This window comes from Manacus candei, unplaced genomic scaffold (assembly GCF_025592945.1).
Source record: "Manacus candei isolate 608988 ecotype Guabito, Panama unplaced genomic scaffold, ASM2559294v1 h1tg000043l, whole genome shotgun sequence".
In the NCBI taxonomy this organism is placed as follows: Eukaryota; Metazoa; Chordata; class Aves; order Passeriformes; family Pipridae; genus Manacus; species Manacus candei.
Window position 1 is genome coordinate 8,678,983 of NW_026138091.1, and position 24,140 is coordinate 8,703,122.

General features: G+C 34.8%; 1 protein-coding gene across 3 annotated transcripts in view; it reads right to left on the minus strand.

Moving 5' to 3' along the window:
- Positions 1-24,140, minus strand: part of SLC16A7 (solute carrier family 16 member 7) — a 79,637-nt gene that overhangs the window by 35,290 nt on the left and 20,207 nt on the right. Inside the window, exon 1 of one of the 3 annotated variants that reach the window (XM_051795824.1) lies at positions 4,376-4,998. The exons of 1 other annotated variant lie outside the window; for it this stretch is intronic. The gene's annotated coding sequence lies outside the window, so the exon portion shown is untranslated. Of the gene's footprint in view, positions 1-3,348; positions 4,333-4,375; positions 4,999-24,140 lie in introns of those variants that run through there. One more of the 3 variants, XM_051795823.1, reaches the window with a different exon arrangement.

Genomic DNA, 24,140 nt, shown 5'->3' on the forward strand with positions numbered 1-24,140 from the left:
AGCAAGTTCTAAGCAGAGATTTAAAATTCCCTGTGTACCCATAAGTAAATACAAAATATTAAAATTCCATTTTGTACTTCTGTTTTTCAAGATTTTCATCTTCATATTAGTTATGTTGATATTATTTGCAGGATCAAAGTGGAGTTTGATGGAGTTAATTTTGCTGTTTCCACATGTCAGAAGACATCAGGAAACCTTTCCCTAATAAACCTCACAAGCTTTCCACAGCTATTCTCTACCTTAGAATTGACCACAGAGATGCCAACAGAGCCATATCTTATAGAGGTTCTGAGACGTGTAACCAATGCATTCAGGCAGCTCAAGAAATCATAGATAATCCACATAAAACTCATAAGGCCTGAAATAAATGTCACCCTATTAATGTCATCTTCATATCTAAAACCTTAAGTTTTCTACATTCTGCATTTCCTTTAGGAAACATGTTTAGAAAACATGTAGCAGTGATAATCCATTTTTTAATTCTGAGATTTTTCCACTATCAAATCTCTTTATTATTAAACACAGTCCTGGAGTACACTGTGTTTTCTTCTGTGTAATCCAGCCTACACAGACAGTATGAACTGCAAATTCCTCCTTCCTCTCTGTTTCTTTCTCAGGCATTTAGATAATTTATTATTCTTCACTGGTCTCCTGCTGTACCAGTATCGAAAGCTGTGGATGATAACAGTGTTTAAGTTGCTGTTATGCTTATGATTACCAGTAAGTCTCTACGTGATTTCTTCTGTGCCACTTACAGCATATTCCAATTTCTCGCAGTAAACTGCATTAGCAGTGGGAGTGATATGATTACCTTAACAAAAACTGAAAAACTAACTGCGTCACCTTATATTAATCTCTTAGGATAGTGCCTGGAGTATTTCAGGCTAAATGCCATGTAGTATATGCCACAAAACAAGCAAAGTGTTGCTTTTAAGATTACCTATCACTAGGTGATAGAAACCCAGTGTACTTCTGATTCTCCACTTTACTTAAGCGACTGTAGATATCAGCTACAATCTGATGTAGCTGGCAGACCTTTTGGGGAAAGCTAAATCAAGGACTAAAACATCTGGTTTTTATTAAAGATAAAAAAAGCCCAGGTAGTTTGATTTCTGTACCATATAACTGAGATTTGCTGCTGGCAGCAATAGGTATCTATTTCTCTGTACACAGAACACATAAATCTTTTTATGCGCTTGTCCAGAAAGAACCTCTGTTTCTGCTTATCCTAGTTACAGCTTAATGTTAGTTCACCAACACACATCAGAGAGGAAAACCCGGGCCTGCCACCAGGAAAAGTTGGAGAAGTAGAAACAATTCTGGTTGCTAAGACTTAACTTCGGCAAAGCAGTTAAACACTAGTTTGTTTTTGCTAATCAGGACACATAGAAGGAAGAGTATCTCAGAAAGCCTACTATAATTTAGAGCACACATAATAATGATTGATTGCATTCAAAAGCACAAACCTCAAACTGGTATGAAAAGCAGAACTGTTTTTAAGTGACAGTAAACAACAAGACTGCTATCTATCCCAGAAAGCAGTTGTTCTGCTCATCTGAGAAAACTTTTGGTTATTTCATGAAAAAAAGTTCAACTATTGTTTTCTACACTTCAAAGGCTTGAGTATATTTGTTTTCATATTTACTATTCAGATGTCAACACTTCTATTGCTATTACAAATTTTTGTAATGGCACACAACATCAACACATTGCTCTTCACAAAAATGGAAAGGATTTATCAATTTATTAAGGAAGCACTCCTTCTCCTAAAAATAATATACAACCACTTTGAAAAATCACAGCCACCATATCAGTCAGAAAAATGTTGGAGGTTCCTGAATGTCACTAAAGAATCAATGCTTTGGTTGGTTCACTATGCCCCTTAGGGCATAAGAACAGGCTCTGACAGTTCAGTGCTTTCCTCCCTTCGAATGCTTCACAGTAAATTAAGAAGGCATTAAGGAGCCAAGCAAAGGGGCATTGGCTGCTCCTGTTCCTCAGCCTAGAGGCTAACTGTTTCAAAGCCCACTGAAATGGCTCTGCCTGCCAACCTGCACCGGGCATTACGTTGTCACGAAGAAGAGCCTGGATCATTGTATCTCACACCTCCTGTTTATTCCACAAAGTAGAGTTAATAATAGCTTCCCTGATATTCCTTTATGATCGTCCTGGCCAATTTTAGCTCCAGTTAATAAAAGGTGAACAGGAAAAAAATTATGTTTGCAGCCAGAGGGAAAAAAGTATTCATTTTGTCAGAAACATCAAATCTCAAACATTCCATACCTGCTCAGGAGCTAAAGCTATATTCTGTCGTAAAATCTGCACTTAATATCCCTGAAACTGAATCCTTCCTGAAGAAGTCTAGTCCATAAATATACCTAGCTCTAACCTAAGCCTAACTAGTAAGATTTGAGTAGTATAGGTAGTATTCAGAAAAGTGCAAAATCCATCACCAACCAAATCAAAACAGGATTTTACATGAGTGGATACAAATGTTAATAAAGGAAGAGGCACAGAATGAAGGAATGAAGCAGTGACAAGCAAAATGCCTTTTCAGAACTCTTAGTTTATTATGAGCTGGGGAGAATAAAAAGAAATATGGTAGAAATCATAAAACCAGGCATGTGTGATGATGTTAATGTGAAGGACATAGTGCCAGACCAAAAGAAAAAAAGTAAAAAGCAGCACTTGAGTAAATGAGGGTCACCACCACTGTTTTTAGTCAGTCATATGAATTCCATCATGTGCTTAAAGCTAGCAAGCAAGCACTGCTCATACCTATGCCTTTATAGGCAAGCAGTGGGTGAGGAATGCTCCCTGCCCTCTGCCCAGAAAAGCAGCGGGGGAATAGTGACTGAAGTGTGTCCTGAGTGAGGCCATCAATCTCCCTTCTCTCTGTCAGATACACAGAGATTGCTCAGCCCTTACATACCTGTAAGGGTCAGACTGTGCAGAAGGATTTTCTCCTAAGCTCTTTCTAGTTCCCCTGTATAAATCCCATTTACGTAAGCAGTGAACAAGAACATAGCTTACTGTAGTAAGACCTGCGTGCTTCTACTAAGAAACAATAGGAGAGAGACAAGAGGGCACTTTTAAAACATCTGATATTCAATATTTTCATTGTGTAGTTTTCAGCACATTTGAACTTAATTAGGCATATGAAAACTAGTGAATGAAAGAGAGAATGAGAATGGGAGGGAAGGGGAAAGGGAGGGAAGGAGGGAAGAAGGAAGGAAGACAAAGGAAAAGAAGGAAAATGAGGCAGAAAAGAAAAAAAAGGAAAAAAGTACCAAGCAAACAACAAGGTCAAAACAAACTAAGAGCAAATGCTACAGACAAATAATGTACCTTGATATCATGCACTGTAGACTTCAGTCAGTTACAATCAACCTTTTCAAACTGTTCTTGTACCCATGCTTCATTAATATTCTGCAGTTGCCAGCTGCCAGAATCAGATATCAATAAAACAGCTTGTCAAAGACCCTTCTAAGAAGGGGTTATGTTGCTCTCTTGTTTACAGAGACTCTGATTTTACTGGGATATTTAGTCTTGTTTTTCTGCAATATTAGAGTAACTGTTTGCTTTCCAGCTTGGATTTTGTCTGCCTTGTCCTGAATGTGCCCCATCACCACTTGACTCAGCAGCCATTTGTCCCAAACTAAAAGAGCTGGTATGTGAAAAATCTGTCCCCAATTGCTGTAGGATAGTGGGAATACTTGGCTTGAGTGCACTGCACACAGTGCACAGTTCCACACAGTAAGCCAAGAACCACAAACAGCTTTGCAATTTTGACCAATATCAGTCATGTAACATCCCTGTGGGCTGACTGAGTAGTATCATCCACTTTTAGACATGGGACACAAATGTAATAACAGGCTAAGTAACATAAATCCTGTCCCAGATCAGTGGCAGAGCTGGGATATGGAGTAATGCCCAAATAAGCTGTGAGTTATGACTAAAATTTTTAAGTATATGTGTGTTTTAGAATCTCATTAAGTAGCAAATTCAGATTAAATGTACTGCTTATACTAGGGTTAGGAGCACAGGTAGGGTACAACATTTGCTTTACACGTTTGAATAGTTTGCTGCTCCAACTTACCTTTAACAACTGTTAATTACACTGCTGTATTTGAAATAAGTTAATTTGCTTCAGCATTAGTAAAATAATGAGTTATATATGAATGATACTCCTATAAAAGGTCCTTGCCTAAAAGCTGCAAAATTTCCAATATTCTTATTTTTATTAACAACTCTAATGAATTCCAAGATGGCAGAATAGCAGGTATCATCTCATCCAATGGTATTGCCTCAACAAGTCCTACAAGTTATTGTCATTATCTTGGAAACAATATTCAGTTTTTGAAGAAAAACATACCTTGTTAGTTTTGTGAGACGGTTTTGTTCTTACTCGTTTGGGTTTTTTTCCTGGAGAGAGGGAGGATGCGAAAACACTCTGACTACAAGGTATCAAGAGAGCCTGTTCTCTGCTTTTAGCTCTAACTATTCAGATCTGAAGACAAAGTAGCTCCTAATGAGCTCTGGTACCTAGCCTTAAAGAATGGGCTAATTTTCCTGAAAGAGGAAAATAGTCTCCATTTTGTCTGTATTTAGAGATTAAGGGGTATGTGATGAATGAAACCCAGGCAGACGATACACTCAGAGTTTGACTTCACTGCCTTTTTTCCACTAGGGTCTAGCCTGCAGGACAAATACACCAAAACTGCTAAAAGTGTGCCTAGGCTACCTAGCATTTTAGAAAGATCCTGGATTTTATAAAGTTTCTCCAGCAGGCTTCAATCAAAGGATTACGTCTATGAATGCTTTCCAGACTTCTATGTGACAATAACATAAATTATATATAGCATATTATATTAAAATATATTTATGAGGATTATGTTAGGATTTTATACTTTTGCTAAAAGTTTTGCTAAACCACAAAACAACAAAATCACCTGCTTTATTTAATTTTAAAGTCTATTTCACTTCAGTCTTTAACAGCACAATATCCAATAATATTAAAAATATTACTACAAGTATTTTAAGTCTAAAGCTACAACTTATTGAGAAAAAAAATTAAACTTTTTTTTTCTTGAAGAGGAGATGAAGGAATATGGAGTTATTTACAGTTAAGAATAAGAATCAGTATTGCGATATACTTTGTAAGCCACTGAACCAGTAACAACACAAGTTCTTGAAGACAGTGTGGGAAAGTAAGAGCCCCTCATACATCCAAAACAAACATTTATATCACTGTTCCAACTGTCTAGGAGGTTGGCAGAGGCAGGCTCTGTGGAGGGAAGCAGAAGGGAGAGAAAGGCATATGCTGTAAGACAAAAATAAATAACCAATCCAAATAACTTTCTTTCTTCTTAGGGTCTGGTATTTTAGTAGGCTGATTCTTAGTAACACCATCAACTGGGCAGATAACTAGATGTAAAAGCAAAAACTGTTTGCTAAACAAGGATGATTACAGATGTGAGCTCCTGATGGCTGTGGGAATACGGGAATGTCTAATTCACTTTTATCAACAAGACTGGAATAAAGGCACATCATGTAATTCCTTCTTCCTGTTTGAGGACTCAAAATAGGACTACTGACACAGAAGTGATCCCTGTTAAGATATTGCCCTATAAATAGCAAAAACATATAAATTATGCTGTTATTGTAATTAAAATTGCATTTGCACTAAGGCACTACTTCATCATGGTTTAAATAGAAGCTGAAGCCAAAACCTATTACTAAGTCAGTCAGTGAGGCTTTTACAATACTGGAACCCTCATCTGAAAAAATTATATTGAAAATATATTGGAATTCTTACAACATTTAAATCAGATTTTGAGCACTGTGAGTCAGTAGTGAGATGACAAATGTAATATGTCAAAACTAATATTATTGTAGCATTTATAATTAATTTGATTTTTGTTGGGGTTTTGTTGGGTTTGGGTTTTGATTTTGGTTTTTTTGTTGTTTTTTTTTTAACTTCATATGTTGTGCTGCCACACATTCTCCTAGGGAACCATTACCTGTATTCACAGTCACAGTCATGAGTTGGACTTCCATTCATCATGTCTTCTGTTATTACCTTTTTTTCACCTATTTTAAGGGAAACCTAAATGACTGGCTTACTCTGGATGACAAAATACCTACCTGACTACAGTTAAGTGAAATGAATTCTGACCAAAGTGATTGCAATTCTGTTTTAATTACTTCAAAAAAACCAGTCAATACAATATCTAGCCCAAAGAGGTTGGCACTCTGCCCAAATTGAAGTGCACTGAAATTAAATGTTGATGGCTAAACTGAGAATGTCAGTGATTCAGTCTGAAGAATTAATCAGTTTTAACAATAAGTTGATTGAAGTTGATGAAAAATTCTGCAGAACTGAAAAAAATTAACAACCAAACTAATCAGTCTTTCAAAAAAACCCAAACCAAAACTTTGTTCTGCTATTAAAGGACCAGTTTTAATAAGCTCAGCTAAACACATCCTCTACAAGTCAAAGTCTTAGCTCTCTGTACTGCAAGAACACTGATCCACTTACTAATTAATTTCTAACCACTTTTATCATCTTTTAAATTCTAGAACTACTCCCTCATATTTAACTATGGTAGTTACCAGCTTTACAACTCGTAGATGCTTCATATTTTAACTCTTTATAGACCAACTTTTAACCATTTTTGATAATATTTTCCTTTCCACTACTTCAACATCTTCTCTAAAATTCACGTTGAATAAATGTTATAAAAAAAAGAATTCTGTAAACTTTATCAAAGTTACTATAGGCTCTTGAGATTAGAATCCAGCCCCTGGCTATCTTCTCTGCTCCAGTATTATGGCCCAGTGCACTTTTTGTATATGTCCTACCACTTGTCTAAATCCTGGCCTGGAAGCACCATCTCACACATACTGGGAAAATATTTTTCTTCTGTTCTTGTGGAAACACATGATTCCCATGGGTGGAAATAGTTACTAATGCTTAAGTCTCAGTGACAACTTAGATTATGTAATAGGAAGTAAACTGATCTGGATTCTGTTCCTAAAAGCATATGACAGGGAATATATGGCAGGCCAAGGCTGGAAAATAACTCCAGACGGCAAAAGTTTACACAGGGTTCACATTTCATTTATTCCTGCCAGTTTGGAAACTGTTACTAGTTTAAGAATTTTTTCTATATTATTAATAAAATGGAAAAACTTAGGAACGCTTCTGATGACATAGTCTTTCAGAAGTGTGAACTGGGAAAGTAATGAATTATAAATCATCTGTTAGCAAAGCTACAGTTAGCTTAGGTACTATATAGAAAATTATATAAAAGAGGCAAAAAGGAAAAGGGCAGAGCTACCAAAAATTACAATGAGGTAAATAGCTTTTAAAAGAAATTACTTGGTGACTATGACATCTTGGAAAAAACAGTTTCTGCAATTGTGGGTATCCAGTCTAAAAACTCCCCAGGATCTAGGTCATAAGTAAGACACCATTCAACCGATGTAGATTTTAAAAACTGTGTGACAGTAGAGAAGTAAGCCACCTATTTGTATGAAATAAAATTAAAAACATACAGATAATTCAAACTGAAAAATCCACCTGATTCAGCTGTGCCTTTAAAGGTTTGATGTGTGAGCTCTTTCTGCCAGTAAAAGTTAAAATGTGAGCCATTGATTCCAAGCACAATATAGCCAAGAAAATAAATTAATCCAGAAATCCTTCTAGAATTACTAAAACATACTAGGTTAGGAGCTAGAAAGAAAGAAAGAAAAGAAAGAAAGAAAGAAAGAAAGAAAGAAAGAAAGAAAGAAAGAAAGAAAGAAAGAAAGAAAGAAAGAAAGAAAGAAAGAAAGAAAGAAAGAAAGAAAGAACTTCATCCGACTTAACAGAATTTAGCAGACGTAATTTTTTTATACATTTATAAAAGCATTTTTAGAACTGAATCAATGTTAGCTTTATAAAAGAAAGTGGAATAATTTAAAAATAATAACACTTTTATCACAGACATATCTGAGAATTTTCTCAAGTTAGAGACATTAATTTTCATTTGAATAATCTCATGACCACTGATATCCATGGCTCTGAAAAAGCAAAAATGACAGCAAGGTTTGCTCCTCTCTCCAACTGTCTCCAGTTCCAGGCAGATAGATATGGTAACACAGTGCTCATGTTTGAGTCCAACCAGGGGCCATCCTTGAACATGCACTTGCCATTTCTTAAGTGCAGAAATCAGATGTTAACAGTACCTTGAGAGCTGTGCAAAGGAATGTAACATTTCTAACCACCTATCATTAAAGTTGAAGCTATGTCTACAACACTCAACTTGCAGTCTTTCTCATGTTGATATTTATGCTGTTAAAAGATCATAAAAGAAGGTCTATTCCTATTTGACAATCCATAACTTTGAGCAGACACTAAACAAATGGGGAGGCATACATTTACAGAGGACAGTGTAGTACTACAGAGATACACTAGTCATCTCTTGATGACTAAACATGGGTAAAAGGAACAGATTAGCTATGTTAGCCCAGTATCTCTTTGAGGCAACTTAGCTCTAATTGAGTATCATGGCACTGTGCTACGTAAAATAAGTACACATATGATGTTTATTTACCCAATCTGGAACACGATGATAAAAAATTCATTTGAAGTATGTACCAAAACTAATAAAATTTAGGCAATGGCAATGTTCTAGCACAAACAAATAGAGGGAAGGAAGAAGTTATGATTGCATTTGATTTCCATAGGAAGGAAGAGGATGTTTAATTACAAACTTACTATGTACTTTGTCCAAGTGTTAATGAGATGACCTGCTGATATATATACAAAACAACTTTAAAGATCAAGATGGTTTAATCAAATTTTGACATGTATTCCTCCACCCATTGTAAGAAATTGAACATGGGGAGATCAAAAACCCTCTCTTGACTATTACAGAGGACACTTTTTCCTAACACAGTAAGTACACAACACCCAAAGAGTACAACACACTGCTGTACCTCTCAGAATGGAGTTCTACAATGCTACAGTGAAAAACAAGCTTCAACTAATTTCCAACAAGCTTTAGAATTTATCAAGAGTTCAATATAAATAATATTGTTTGTACACGTATCATTTGCAATTTTTTACTCTGCCATTTACTAAACCCTCATAGAACACCCAAATATATACACAGAGCCTGTGGTTCTGCTCTGGTGCAGTGGCACTGAAAAGTTGTTTAGTGCTTGTCAATACACTCAGAAGAGATGACCAACCACTGCAGGATGCACAAGAAGTGCTAGATAATTCTCAAATCCCTCCTTTCTCATGCTGACCTCAACAATTTCTGAAGAATCTACAAACCAAATTTTTTTCACATTTTTGGTCATATTTTTCATATTTGAATCTCCCATTACAAATTTTCCATTTAATGCCAGCATTATGCATTTAACTTAATAACATCCATTTCTTCCCTTTGCAGTGGGAAACATAAGCCTTCTGGAACATAGGCCTTTTGACATTAACTTACCAGCTATCTCAGCCTGGTGTGAAAGTGCTCCTTTCAAACATTAAGACAAGAGGAACTCCTTTTCTTACTATGGACAAACCAAATGCACCACTGTCTGTGTTGCAGACCCAAAAAGCAGACCTGAAAACTGAAGCCCTGAAGTGCAATGGTCTGCTAATTACAGGATATAAAATTGCTATTGCATTAGTTTTGTTTTAGCCGGCAAATTTGTCATTTTGCTTGACAGAGAATACAGGGTAGCATTGTTTCATTTCTCAAAAGCAACCTGATAAATCCAACACAAAAATTTGTTTTTGTTGATTTATGTTGGACTCTAATTGTAAAACTTCTCCCATGTACCAAAGTGCTTTGCTCTAAATAACCCTTCTTTGCCTAAGCCATGCCAATGTAAACAGATTCACAAGCATCAGCTTTTACATTTCTATATCACACACATAGAATCACAGAAAATATGCTGAGTTGGAAGGGATCCACAAGGATCATCAAGTCCAGCTCTTAGTCCTGCACAGAACCATCCCCAAAAATCACACCATGTGCCTGAGAGTATTGTTCAAATGCTTCTTGATAACATAATACTCATTATTCTCATTAGATCAAAAGAATTCAAATCCTTAAAATTTCACTATAATAGCTACATAGAAACAGCAATACAGTTTACAAAAGTATATAGTAAATGAAACAAGTAATACAAATATCTCTGTGGCATTTGCAAGCTTCCAATTAGCAAAAGGGCACAGTAAAAATATTCACAGAAGAGACTAGTTAAATCATATTTATCTAGAAGTTTAATAAATCAAGAGCAAGGCATATCGAATGTAGGGCAATGAGCACATCAATCTAAGAAAAGAGTCTGTTGTCCCTTTCAGGACAAAAGTTTAATCAGTTTAGAGGCAAAACAGAGTTGTGGTTTTCCTAGTAGAAAGCAGATATATGCACACATTTCATTGTTCATATGATTTCTATTAAAGGCCAAACTTTCTATATACAAATTTGTTCATAATGTGTAAAAACATGTACAGCACACTCCACATACCTATTCATTTTGTCTAGGAAGTGGCAGCGGAGTTTTGTAAATCTCAAGGTTTTTCCTTGAGAATGCAATAAAATGCTGGGATTCACAGTCTAAGCATTATACTCCACTGAGGATTACTCTTTCAATCTTCAAGACAGTAATCTTCTTTGAGTACAGAACACTGAACTCTGGAGTTTATATGCTTTTCTAAAACCTTTGAAGACCCCACTTTTACTCATTTCCATTGAAGTCTCAAACTATTATCCTACCTATGCACAGCTATGCATAGACTATGCACAGACTTCCTATACATAGACTTTTATGTACAGCCCAACTGACTTCGAAGCAGAGTAGATGGATTTAAATTCCAAATCCAGGTTTCTAATTGTTGTTTATCTAGATCCTTTCTCAGTCTGCAGAGGAAACAACAACCACCTTCTGGGATGACTGGGTTTAAGTATGTTTCTTTTTCTTTGCAGATTCTTCTCCAAACACACTTTTCAATATTTCTCTTACTTCTCAGAATATTACTAGACACCCTGTGAGCTGTTACCAAGAGGAAGTTGTACTTGTTGTAGTCTGATTCAAGCATAAAATCTGTTCAACCTTAGTATTATTATTCCCTTTTCATAACATTTTGCAATTTGAATATTAAACATGGAATTTCAGGTTTGCTCTTTTTTTTTTCTTCCCAGTAAGTTATGCATGATGAGATTCATTAGTCAACAAAATGTTTTTACTAAAATAGAACAGTTGGGTAAAATGAACACTGCCCTGATGAGCTCCAAATAAATCTGTATGGCTTTTATGTGTAGAAAAAGCATGGATTGTTTCTTTCTCTTCTGCCTAGTTATAGTTTACTCATTCAAAAACTATGTCTGTAAAATGCCACTTATATACTTATTTCATTGTTTACATGATGAAAGAAGCATATGATGGAAAAACATACCTAACTTGTGGTTTTGTGCCTGTGCATCTCGGAACATATACTTATGGAATGAAATTTGAATGCACGGAATTTTTCATTTGCCCTTTGTGGGAAAAAGTGTGATTGGCCCCTGCAGAATAAAGGTGACTGTTAAAAGATGCAGCACAGATAAGTCTTAAATTTTTAGGAAGTAAGAAAGGACAGTGATAGAATGTACCTGTTCAGATTTCCTGAGTAAGTATCAGAGAGTAGGATAAAGCAAATAGTGTTGTTTTCATCTTCAAAATGTGAGTAAAGCTGTAACTAATTTTCTTTGCAAAACAAAAACCTTTCATTTAGAAAAGGGCTTTGGGGTGGAGTACCTGAGATGTCATCCAGCTCTGACTATTTATGATTTTTTCAATCGGCTCTAGCTTCTATCTGTTACACTTTTGACCTAAACCTGCTATGAAGGGTTAGCTGCATTCTTGCACACATTTGTGGTACATACACATTACAAAATAGATATTATTATTACCTATGACGCTGTGCATATTTTAAATGATAAATTAGCACTGAGTACTGTTTAATTTTTCATTAATCAAGAGAAAATATTTTTCTAGCATCATCCTTAAATAAGACTATTTTAGGATTTTTTCATATGTCAGTTCATAGATTTTTTTTTACAACTATTTAAAAGAAAACAACATAGACATGCAACGATGATGCACAAATTCTGTACATAAATGAACAAAAATATTTTTTAATATACACTTCTTCAGTCATATTTCTGGAAGAGACAGAGTGGTGATTCCATACACCAATTCAATAAAAGAGCAGGAAAACAATGGCATATAATGCAAAAGTCTGTTTTTAAATGATAACAAACTTTTACATATTTTTGTCACTTCTCATGTCACATTTGAACATGCAGGTGGTGGTTTCTAACAAGTGCACGTTTACGTATCTGCGTCCTGCAAAATAAAATGACTGCTCACTGAAATTAAAAGAAAAAGCTCCCTTGAACTTCATTTGGACTTGACAATTACTTCTGAGATGGAAAGCTGTCCCAAAAAATTAAAAGATTAAACCTTTTTTAAATAGAACAGATACTGTAATAATTGAATTGCTCTTAGATATAAAATGAACAGATTGAAGCTCTGCATTCAGAAAACTTGTTCTGTTATACTTAATTTGTATTATTAGAGAAGTCAAACATAGAGTTACAATATAGTGCTAAATAAGAGAATTTGATCAAAATTGTGTCCAGAAGCACTATAAAAAAGAAAACATAAATAAATAAACCAACCAACCATCACTGCTGTCATGTAAAGCTGCATCGCTTCTGTGATCCAGAAAAAAAAACATATAAAACAAAGCACTCATCTCCTTTGAGGCACATAGGATAAAATTACATGTAAAACAGATACTAAAGCAATACTTTGTTAGATTCAAGGATAAGACTGAATGATTACTCATTACTTAATACATAGATGTATTTCAGACCAGTGGCTGGATCACCTAATATAAATTGTGCTGTTATAAATGCTTCTGTTTATCCAGATATCAAAAATATCAAGAACCCCATCCCCACATATTACAACTATCTGCATATTTCATTGCTATGGGTTGCTCTTATGTTGCTCATATGTTAATGCAAATACTATGGAATTATTTAGTTGATTTGGTTTCTTTTAGTTACAATAAAAACATTTACAAGTTAACAGTTTGAAAGAAAATCTTTACAAACAGTATATTTCTCTAAAAACCTAAGAAAGTGAAATAGGACAATAACCTCTGTAAATAATGATTATATAATGTCAAAAATTATTCAAAATTGTGAAAATTACATAGACATAGTAATGATGTTGACATGAGTTAGACAAAAAAATTGTACTTGGGCCTCTGTCCCATTCACATAAGGAAAAAATAACTTACAGTTAAATACTTCGGATACATTATATCTCTACAAGTCTTTTTGATGAAGCTATGTATAGCTTCACCTTCCTTAAGAAAATTATTTTTTTGTCGGTAAACAAAGTAAAATGATGATTTATTTAATATATCCTACATACCTGCTCTGATGTGAAATAATGTAATATTACTCTGCCATTTTGCTGTCAAGTAACTACAAAATCATTGGTAATTGCCAATAAAGCATTTGAAATAAAGTGCTTATTTAAGCAATGCAAAGATGGCTCTACTGCATATTTTCACCATGGGACTGACATAAAATGTCTTCTTTACAATTTGAGATGGAGTCTTTATCCTTATTGATTACAAATAAAGATATATTTTATTAACAAACCACTATCCAAAACAGTGTTATTATCTGCATTCCAGGATATTATGCTTCACAGAAGAATGTAACATACAGATAAATTTAAATATAATTGGCTGCAGATTTTTTTCTTCTGGATATGAATGCTGAGTTGCTGAATGTGAAAAATAATGTTTATTTTTTAAATAGGTTGATGCACTCAGCACAAGAAACATGGAACAAAGAGATGTTTAAAGTCTTCCAAGCTGAAAGAGCTAATGTACACCTTGAAACAAAATTCCATCCCAGTATGAGTTCATTGGTTTGTATCAAGTTGATTGACACATTTAATTCCTCCTTTTTTGAAGCTTCTTGCTTTTCCATAGATTCCATTGTATTTATTTTCATCTTAATGATGAATTTTTCATCATCTGTATTTGTCTATGAGTGTACAAATAATATAAAGTATATACCTGACTATTTCTAACTATATGCCTGACACAGAAGCACTGTCTTCTAATCAAAGGCAATGACTTAGGTTTCCCGTGACCCATTCTCTCATTCTGCATCAAACTTTTCTTCTAATTTTAGGCAAGCCTTTCATGTCTCAGTTCAACAAAGAGCTTAATGTGCACACATCCATTTGTATTTCAAACAAAACATTTAGGCTCAAGACCTTCGCAAGGTGGTTGTTGGTTACAGGTGTCTAATGTCTGTAGTGGAAAGACAATCACTTCAGGAAAATCTAAAGTGTACATATCCATCTCCAAAGCAGCAATTTCTCCTGCTTAGGCTAGGAGTTAGTACTTGCATTTTGTTAGTACTTGCATTTTCAACAGCCAAGGAATATGTGAGTATTTTCTCCAAAATAGAGCAATTTTATCAAGATGAACTGACAACGGCCTCCTGAATAGTCTCACAACTGAAGTACTCTCCTGAAATGGAAAAGATGTTGGCTAGAATCTTCTTGCATAGAAAGCAAACTTGAACCTTAGGAAATGTTCTGATCGTTGTGCAAGTGTCCAAAAAGGAAGTACCAATGTCACTTAACACAACCAACAGTGTGATTACCTATTGACCAGGTAACCTTTTGAAATGTAGAACAGACCAGACCTACCAAATGACCTCATGTTATTTACTTAATAGATCCCAGTGGAAGTAAGACATCCATCATAATAAAGGCTGGGGCATTTCTGAATGTGCTAGATATGCAGAACTCTGAATCAATTAGAAAAAGAAATTTAAGGGCCTTCACTATCATGCAGCAGCTCTTTGAGGTTTTGATTAGTGAAGTTTATATGTATGCTTATTTTTATTATCATGTATGTATGAAACTTATATACCAAGCTTACATATGAAGCCTATACTCCTTTTTTATCAGATTTTATTGTAGTAGATTAAGAGATGATGAGAACTGGCCCAATACATGTCTCCAATGCAAACAGAAACCAAGACAATTATTCTCCAGTCATGAAAAGCTCTCCATTTATATATATATAAATAAATAAATATATATATATATATAGTCGGTGTTGTCATCTTTGTTTTGGACACTATGGGAATACAGTGATGAGTGGGACTGTTGTAAGGGATATTGCCTATCTGCTGTTTCTTTCCTCACTCAAGTCTTTAGTGTGAGACCACATGTATTCTATTCAAGGCAAGGTCTTCAACACTGTATTATTTTCGCCCTTTAAAGCTGCCTTTTGCACAGATCAATGTCACATCTTATTTAATTTATCTGCATTTTTAAAGCATTTATCACTGTTGCACTGCCACTAGAGTAGTGTACATAGATTAAAAAACAACAGGTAAGCTGTCTGCAGATAGGCAGTAGAATATATGTGTTCAGAGTACTGTGATACCATGAAGTTTCTCTTGAACAATCAAGGGAAACATAAAAGAAATTAGGCTCTGCGTAAAACTTTCCAAAATGAGAATGGTAGTGGGGAATCCCAAATTTCACATTTTTTAATATATTTATTTGCCCATATTCATGGAAAACCATCAATGGTTTATTTATGCAAATAACCTTAATCAATGGGAAAAAAGTTATTTCAGAAACATTCTTTCTCACTCTCTCTTCCAAAGTAAATAAAATAAAATAAACCAAACCAAAATAAAATAAAACAACAGCAACAAAAAGCATGCAAAAATTCATAAAATGCCCAGACTTTTGAATGCAACTTCCTTATTTGGTCTAGCATACTCATTTAAGATTTACAGATATATTTTGCAGGGTGGACAAGTCTGTTTTTAGCTGAAAAAGAGATAAAATGCATTAAAGTCAGTATTTCTAATGAGGGGAATTTTTAGTGATATGTGAAACCATTACAGAATAAAGGTAATTTTTCAGTCTTTGCAAAAATATTTCCCTTTGTCTTTAGTACAAACTTGCCAATCACATTTTTAATTGTGAGTGAATGAAGCCTAGTAGCAGTGTAAATTTGTTGATTACATTCTAGCAACAGTCTCTTGGCAGTTCATCTCACGTTTTTCTTTCTCCTAGGCAAAGAAATATATATTTTTGATTATCCTGAATACAATGGATTCCATCTTCATTGGACCAAGTGGAAATCCAACATCCGAGTTCTTCTACTGGAAACATATGACATCTTGATTTTGAAAATGTGAAATCATAAAGTAGCAATAACTTCTTCCTTTTACTTATTGCAAATGAAAGAAGCAACCCATAAAAGACTTGTCATTCATCCCAAAATATAAGGGTTTACTGGGAAAATTGAAATCAATGCTGGCTTTGGTGTTATACATCACTGAGCTGAAACCATACATGCAAAATCTACGCATTCAGCCTAGTCAAGTTATTGCCTGTTTGCATTTTGCAGCATGAACAGGTCCTTGTTTAAAAGACACACACAGAGGAGCAGATTAGCATGTTTTCTGTGCCAAAGTAGAATTAACTTATAAAAAAGAAAAAGTTGCCATAAACAAAACAGGAAAGCATTCTGGGGGATTAGCATTGCATGCATAACATTTTTGAAGGCTTGATTTCATTTTGCCTTCTGTATAATCACATTTATCTTTTATTTCTCCAATATTATAGTATCTGTGTTCATATTCAAGGATCTCTCAGAAGGCATCAGCTGATATTTGGCATCACAGCAGAATAAGGTCACCTTTTAGCTTCATGACTAGAGCTTTTGGATCACCCTCACAGACATTGCCTCTACACCATATTCTGAGTTAGGCCATGCAAGGAGATGGGAAGGATTATGCAAGAAAATGTGGGCAGGCTCAGTAATGTGTATAACCTTATGCACTTCTTAGAAAAGAAGCATTTGACTCTCCGCTCTCAGTAAGGTTTGTATCTCCCTGTGGTCTTCATTTGTCTCTTTCTTTCTGGGCTCTTTTAGTCAAGCCAGAGAAAAATTCTGTCTTTCACACAAGAACAAAGGTACACTATGGTACAATCATAGGTATTTTAGAAAACTATTTGTGGCTTCCTAACACCCTGCAGCACTTTTTCCAACAGCTATTCTCACCTCAGCTGACCAGCACAGAATGCCATGGTATTTCTGGAGAAGAACTGCCACATCAAGCAGCTTTCAACTGTGAAGTCATTCAACAGATTTAGGAAACAATATAACCAACTGGGCCAAACTGCTGGGTTTTATTTGAAAGAATTTAACAACATAGAATTTCAGGGATAGTTAACTGTTGATACTTTCTTCATCAAGTGGTCTGATTAAACATTAATTTTACGAACAAATATAAAATAATTTCTATTCTCTGTAACTGCTTTCTTACTCTTCAGCTTGTTTCCTGGCATCCAGCATACACACAATTCTTTCTTTGCAATGATCAGATTCATAATGTCCTGCAAGAAATGCAGATGCATGGGCTTGATCCTGATTTCCAAAATACTGCTGGCCAACAGAGCAGTACAAGCACAGTCAAAGATCAGCTACAATGAAGAAAATACAGCAGTAAAGATGTTTTTGACCTTGAACAATCAGATCCTGAACCAAATTGGAGAAAAACAGCGGAGTTAATAACTAGGGTCAGAGGATAGGAATATCTACCATAAACCTTTTTTTCCTTCCTTAGTTTCAGAGGTCTTACACACAAGGGAGGGGGACAAAGAGGGTAAAAACAACCACCTTTTGTTATTGGAGCAAAATTATGTAAAACTTTTCAAAGATTCCTTTAATAGCAGTTTCCAAAAATTAAACCTATACGGAACTGGGGCTTTGGGTTTGTTTTTTACCCAACATGTCTGAGACAAAAGTAATATGAAATGTTAATGTTGATGCCAAAGTAGTTGAAGAAAAAATATTGATTGAAATAGGTAAACAAACAAAATCAATACGATTTTAAACCGCTTTGAATTAATTCTCCAGATTCATTCTGTTTGAAGCGTGTCTGTCTTACCAGTGCATGAAAATTTAAAAAGAAGCTTCTCTAGAAAAAAAACAAACGCTTTCAACAGTGTAGCTTTCAATGAGACACAGAAATTATTATTTTTTAAAATGATCATCTTTTAATGAATCTCAATTTCTGAGTATTCAACTCATGACAAAGAAAAGATTTATTTTCAGAAACTGTAGAGTTCATTTTCATACACACTGTAAAGTAACATGGTATAGTTAGGGTGTAAGGCAAGAGAAACCTCATTCCATATATGCAAGGCACTGACCAAATGTATTTAGAAATTACCTATTAAATCAAAATTCATTAAGTAGCAATGCTGTTCGTTTCACTTTCCAAATGCAAAACTAAAATTTTCTTTCTAAGGAAATATATGAAACTTCAAGTTGATAATGTAAATGAAGAATAGGATCACAATATTTCATATCCAAGACATTGATTTATATGTAGCAAAACCAATTTAAGCTGTCACACATGATATGTAGTATTTTATGAAACACAAGCAACAAGACAACTGAAGTACAGTGAGAAACACTTGAAATTATGTCAAAAGGTATAAGACCAAACCAAAACCAGCCTTACTTTAGTTCTTTTCCACATAAGGTCAGCAGTAACCCTACATTCTACTAAACTTGTTGCAAGACTTAAACTACAAAATCCTTTGCTGCTACTTGACAAGGGTAATTAATGATCCATCAAAAATGACAAGGAAGTAGATTTTATATTAACAGAAAACGTGCTGAACCACCGTCAGCTGACCAAACCCAGATAAATGAACCAAGTCATGCCGTACCACAGCACAGTTTAAGTACAATTTTCCTAGTTGCATGGTATGCCTGTGACAAATACAGCCTGAGGTTTCCAACAACAGACATGCTGTTATTATGGCAACTGCACAGGGTAATAAAAGAAAATTTGTGAAAACCTCATGCGATAAAAATTGAAAGTCACCGCAAATAATTGCTTCCCTGAAGCTGGGCCTACTGCTATTCTCTTAATTATTAACATGACTGTTATTCTGTAGATTACAATAATTCTGCAATAAAATGATTTTTACTAGCATTACAGGTATGTGCATCATATTAAACAATGAAATGAGAAATTTGTAAAGCAAGCTTTAGGCTAGAAGGATGTATTGACATTCAATTATGATATCATGATAGCATCAATTCATTATCTTTAATGGACTTCATCCTCATTTACAGGGCATAGAAAAGAAATACAACCTTGGTTCTCTATTCATAAAGATGTAGGATGATCAGAAACTGAAAAAGTTGAATGTGCCTTTCAGATTTCCATGAAACATTTTATCCTCATACCTGTTTAAATAGGTAAGGCACTTCTGGCTATTAATATATATGTGTGCAAATGATGAAAAAGAAATCAAGGTGAAAATAAATAAAGAACAGATAAAAAGATTAAAATAAGCACAAAAAAATTTGAGGAAATGTGCTGATATAACAACAGGTAACTTTGAGGTAAAACATGCAAGAAAGAAAAAGAGAGAGAAAGAAAGATGGATAAAGAGATACCTGAGAGAGAAAAAGAATTAACTGGTTTTCATAACCCCGCAATTAGTTCAGTTGGTTGGAGCATGGTGCTGATAACATCGAGCCACAGATTCAATCCCTGGACAGGCCATTCACTTAAGAGTTGGACTCCATGGTCCTTGTGGGTCCCTTCCATCTCAGAATATGGCAGAGAAGGAGAAACATTTTCAACTTCTTCAACATAATGGTTAGCAGGGAAAGAAAGATGAGGAATTTATATTTAGCTAAAAAACTACATTTCCCTTCTGTTTTAAGAAACTACATTTCTATCAACTTAAGCTTAAATTGCCTTTCAGATGCCTTTCTGTTAGAAATTAAACGCTCTTCAAGAATAGATATTAACTGTTACCCCAGTCTTTAGAAGCAATTTGGTGACTCAGCTGATAGAATAGTTGCAATAACTAATGAAGCTGCATTTGTGTCGTTCTATTTTATTGTGACATGTATAATGCTTCTATTTGTGAAGGACTTGCTGCTGCAATTTCACTTCAAGTCTTCTGTTTCAACTCTACAACAACCACCAAATCATCGGCCTTACAGTATGATTTGATTGCACACAGGGCTAGCACTGTTTTCCTGAGTTTACATCTACTGGTTGAATTTTAATAACTTTTATTTTGGAACTAATATATTTTCCCATATTAACACTGTCTCTGCTGTGTCAGTCTGTTTAATAAGCATTGCACAAGAATACTGGACCCTTGAGCCTAAAATTATGTATATTTGCATGCCATTTTCTTCTCTTACTGCTATCACATGACTAATTCAGATGTGGCCAGATGTTAGTACATACTGTTGATCTATATCATTCTTGCCAAGTCAAAAATTAATAACATGGCATCACTTTCAACCAAGAAAATACTTACTGAGGGACAGAAAAAAATGTATCTTATGAGAAAGATGCAATGCATCTCACAATGGTTTTTTATAGACTGTAGTTAACACTTTAATATTTTCATATATTTCCTCTCTCTTTTCCATTTTTCCTTATTTCTCTGTCCAGTGTGTATCCACTATCTTTAAGTGCCTGTTTTGTGACGATGAAGGTGCATAAAACAGAAAGTTGCTTCCTCCTCACACTATGCCTAGTCTTCTGATTTGCAGAAGGTGTAATCTTGCTCTCATCCAAATAAATCTTTTTAAGTGTTGACTTCCACTCTTAAGATTGTAATAAAACTATAGGGAGAGAAGGGGGATAGCTTTTCCTCTTGCAGCTTTAAGATTTCTGCATTTGAGTAGATAAGCTCAGCTAACTGTGCCCCAAAACAGCTGATTTTCTTTCTTGTAGCCCCATTCCATTGTCCTAATCCAGCAAACACCAAAAGAAAAGGGGGTTTTGGCTGCTTCTCATGGAGTCTTCTTCATGATATATATCACACATGCTCTCTTCATCCCAGATACCTCCTCAGTCCTTTTGCCTTTCTACTGCATGTTTCAAGATTTCACCTCATGAAGTGAAATCATTCCCATCATTCCCTTTATGCAAAATGACAAATATTAAGGGGCTCAAAAAGACTTTCTTTCTCACAGGTCACCTGTTCTAGTTTTGCTTTTCAACCTCCTTCTCTGGACCTAATGCACCCCCAGAGTCATTCCCTGCATTGCACACCACCATCAGGCTGTTAGTTGAAGTTATAATGACCTCAGGCTGAAGTTATATCAACCTGCCATAATCTAGATTCAGTTTTTCTTCTCCTGGCACCCAAATTCAGATGTCTTCAGGCAAGGGTTAGCCAGCAGCTTAGGCACGTGCGCAAGTTACCTCCTAACTCCTAGGAGCGCTGGCTTCAGTGTGCACCCTGCCTTCCCTCCCACCAGAAATCTGGGCAGCCAGGCTGAACCAGCCTGTCTCCATCTCTGCATTCCCAAGGAAGTGCACGCTACAAGCAAACACACCAGCCAAAACATGAGGGGTTTTTGCCATATCCATTTCTATCATACTCTTCTTTCACAAATACCTGAGGTTTACTATCAACCAGGGAAAGTGCTTCAGCCTTAATGAATCTGACAGCAGTGAGGGAGAATGGAAAAATGAATTAATACTTCATAAAGCCACCACAGATAGCCACCCAGACTAAAGTGAAATACATCAGAAGGCTCTTCACAATCAATTCAAAGATATTCTTACCGCTCTGTGTCTGTGACACAGTGAAATCACAATGACATAGAGAAGGATAGTAGCTAACAACTATGTGTTATTTCTCACAATAACGAGCTACTCAAATAAATGATAAAGCAGATTCTTTAATGCTGCATGTTTTTAAGGCAAATCCACAAAGAGTGAATTGTATTTCATTCTACTTCCCTGAATAAACTTTGCACCTTGCCTGAAACCTAAGGAGAAAAAACCCAAACAAAACCTCACTACCCTTCCCTTAGAAATCCTACTCCTCAAATATTCCTAAAAGCCACATACTCATCCCTTTCTCTCTGAACAAACATTAAAGTGGTGTTTTCTTGGTATTTTATCCTTCTGCCTCAGGTCAAGATTTCAGAAAACACAGAAAATTGCCATATTTGCAGCCACTGTTAGAGTTATTTCCTCAACATGTTGCAAAGTTAACCATTTTGAAAAATGGAAAAGTAATTCTTATTTGCAAATGTGGAAATCCTAAACTGTCTATCAACTCCTTAAGCAATTCAGTCATTTATAGTCCAGATCTGTTGTTTGTGCTGAGAATTAATTAGTTCCTTAAATTCTTTTTTTTGTTTCTTTGAGATAAGGTGAAAGGTTTTATGAACAGAAACTGATATACCTGTTGACAGTTTGAGATGTTTTGTCCTTGAAGAAGAAAATTATTTGATTTTCTAATGACATGATAGATGCAAAAAGGTCATCATCAGTTTCCAGTCACCACAAGGATGATAGCTTTCAGTCATTCTGCTTTATGGCAACATTGGCTTTGACTATCAATTGACTTCTAAAACAGTTAAGCTGCATTAAAATTAGACTGTTGTTATTGAAATTTGCAATGAACTGGATTTATCTTTTATTCATTCTCTTAACTTTGTACAGACACCAAGAGTTTAATTTTGTTCTTTTGATATTTCAAATTAAATATTGCTTGAAAGCGAAAAAGTAAAGCTCATTTGAAAACTTAAAGAAACAGAAATGAAGATACCAGTTCATTTTGACCTTCTGAGTGGAAAGAAATGAATAAATGAAACATTCATGACACTTCTTATTATCAAGGTGTCTGGATGTAACTGTAGGGAGCTCATTCCACTATGCAAACTCACCCTGACCCAACTAGTCATTGTGTGTCAATATAAAGAATTATCATCTCATCTTATCTCCTTAAAATAGAGATACTGTCTGCTATGATAAAGTTAACTATACCATGTAAGACAGTATTCATTTGTAGTGCTGATTCACACCAGGGTTTAAATTACAAGGCACTAATATAAATTAATGAAAAAGCAGGTTAAAGGGGATTACAAAATAGGATTTGGCTGAGAAATATTTCTATTTTGTACTGTGCACAAAAAGTGTTATAACTTCACAGGGTACAACAAGAGACCTTAAGTTCATACTTGGCAAATAATTAGAATTTCTATGCAAAAGACGCCTTTATGATTCTATTCAGATACAGAAGTGTTCAATGGGATAATTTTTTTCTGTGTTTTTTCTCTTTTCAAAAGGCTTTCAAGTAAAAAAGATGATATATTAACCGTGATGTATAAACACAACTCTGCAGTAAATCCTTTTTAAGCACACAAATTACAAATTTAGAAAAAGGGATTTGGTCTAATAGTCATTAAATGTCATTTTTTTATTATGTATTTCCTTTCTTTTTAAACTGAAGGATTTGTTTATAGAAATACGTATACAGTCTGAACTTCTGAAATAGCTCCTGACTTCAAAGAAATCTGTTTTCTCTTTTTCTGCAAACTCAGAACCCAACCTTTTCCTTTTTCATGGTCTTTCTGTTCTTAAATTTGAGGCCTACAGTGCATCATCACCTTATAAACTGTCAAATATTTTTTAACTTATTATTAAAAGAGAATTATTTTAAGCTATTATCTTCTCTAGTATCTTCATACATCACATAGTATTGATACTCTTTTACACACGTTCTATAATATTCGTGTAAATGACAAATCATGGATCAAAGTTCAAAATCTAATCTAAATGGAAAAATATAACTATAAATGTATATAATTTTAATAATTCATATAATTGGGGTATATATGGTATAAAGCTCTTGTATCAGCAGATATCATATACACTGACAGTTTTGTGATTACTGAAATGCATTAATTATGATCTACTGCTGCTAAACATATGATATTAATTTGCTGCAGTACAATGAAAGAATAGAATTTTAAACGGAAATCTGACGATGGAGATAGTCAAATATTTTGTCAGTTTTAAGGATCTTCAGAGCCTAACATCACATATGGCAATTTATTTGAGGCTGATGACCAGTTCTATTTGTAAACTACAAGAAATTGATTCCTTCAGTTTTGTATTGTTTTGAATCACCAGATGGTACTTCTCCCTGTTCTAAAGACTTACCATCTGAGC